The 1862-nt window shown below is 34.0% G+C and overlaps 1 pseudogene; it reads right to left on the bottom strand.

Annotated features, from left to right (window-relative positions):
• Positions 1-222: 222 nt before the first annotated feature.
• Positions 223-1093, bottom strand: LOC118847292 (annotated as a pseudogene).
• Positions 1094-1862: the final 769 nt, after the last annotated feature.

Below are 1862 nucleotides of genomic sequence, written 5' to 3'. Positions count from 1 at the left end.
TTGTGTTTTTATTTATTTTGGTAAATGTTTCCTAATTACATTTTAAATTGGTTCAGGCCCCACTTCAGAGTATTATGGGCCCATGAACATCTCTGTCCTATAAGACTTTAGACAAAAATTTTATCCCCTCAGATTCTGAAATTATTAAGTTTAAGGTACCAATTTTGAAAATCAATCCATTTCTATATAATAAAGGTTATTATGTTCAGAACTACTTCTATTTTAATTAATTTCTCCAGATGACCAGATTGCAGTTATTAAGAACATGTAGCTGAGAATGGCATCTTGTTCATTTGTTTTCTCTTCTTCACATAGACCTCAAATTTCTTCACTATGATGACTTTTTTCAATCATTTCTAACAGGGAGTACATCTCAGTGTTTGTATCCAGAACATTCTTCATATTAGTTGCCTTCTCATCTGTGAGATCTTCAAGTGCTCATACTTCTAGGGTATCTGATAAAGTTTTCCCTGACTGATAGTGAGGACTGTTATAAATATAACCTCTAAGATCTGCTTTGGTGTGTCCTTTCAAAAATCATAATCAATCAAAAGTCCAAATTAATCAAACTGACCTTCCATGATCAATCCATGTGATATAGCTTGTTGCCCATAATTCAAAAACATTTCATGTTCATTGTATCCACTGTATGTGCACACTGCAAGTTTGGGAAAATGGTAAACAGGCAGGATCTACTCTCCCCTTAAAACTGGCTCTTAACAGTCCAGGAATGAGATGAAAATCCACCCAATATATAGCCACTCCTGTCCTTTAACACTAATAAGCCAGGACCTTTGTCTGTAATATTCCCACTAAGTTATGGAAAGCTATAGTCATGAATTGCGTAAGAAAAAAAATCAGTCTCTGTGTGCGCTAGAATTTTGTAGGCAGTCAGAGATGATATAAATAATGGCAGGAATGTTAAGGAGGGTGATGATTATTTTCTGTGGGGGGAGCATCTTTATACTCTAGAATGAAACTGGCAAGTTCTGGGTGAGAATCTTCACCTGATGATCACTTTTAAAAATGTGGAGATCTGGGGCAGTTTAAACAGCCAGTCTTTAATCACATTGTCACTGCACCAACTGTACATATCTTCAACTGGGGTCCTATTGGCTTTGTTTGTGCAAAAAGTTTTCAATTTAATATAATTAAAATTATCCATTTTGCATTTCATAATGCTCTCTATCACTTGTTTGGTCATAAATTCTTCCCTCCTCCATAAATCTGACAGTTAAACTATTCCTTCCTCTCCCAGATTGATTATAGTATCAGCCTTTATATCTAAATTGTGAACCCATTTTCACTTTATTTTGGTATAAGGTATGAGATATTGGTCTATGCCCAGTTTCTACCATACCATTTTCCAGTTTTCCAGCAGTTTTTGTCAAATAGTGACCTTATCCCAGAAACTGTAGTCTTTGGGTTTATCAAACAGTAGATTATTATAGTCATTGACTACTGTGTCTTGTGTACCTAACCTATTCCACTGATCCACCACTCTATTTCTTAGCCAGTGCCAAGTAGTTTTTATGACTGCTGCTTTGTAATAACAGTTTAAGATCTGATATGGCTAGGCCACCTTCCCTAGCACTTTTTTTCATTAATTCCCTTGATATTCTCAAACTTTTGTTCCTCCAGATGAATTTTGTTATTATTTTTTTCTGGCTCTATAAAATATTTTGGTAGTTTAATTGGTATGACACTAAACAAGTAAATTAATTTAGGTAAAATTGTCATTTTTATTATATTAGCATAGTCTAACCATGAGCAACTGATCTTTTTCCTATTATTTAGATCTGACTTTATTTGTGTTAAAAGTGTTTTTTGTAATTGTGTTCATATAGTTCCTGGGTTTGTTT

This window comes from Trichosurus vulpecula, chromosome 4 (genome assembly GCF_011100635.1).
Source record: "Trichosurus vulpecula isolate mTriVul1 chromosome 4, mTriVul1.pri, whole genome shotgun sequence".
In the NCBI taxonomy this organism is placed as follows: Eukaryota; Metazoa; Chordata; class Mammalia; order Diprotodontia; family Phalangeridae; genus Trichosurus; species Trichosurus vulpecula.
This window is presented reverse-complemented; position numbering and strand designations above follow the sequence as displayed.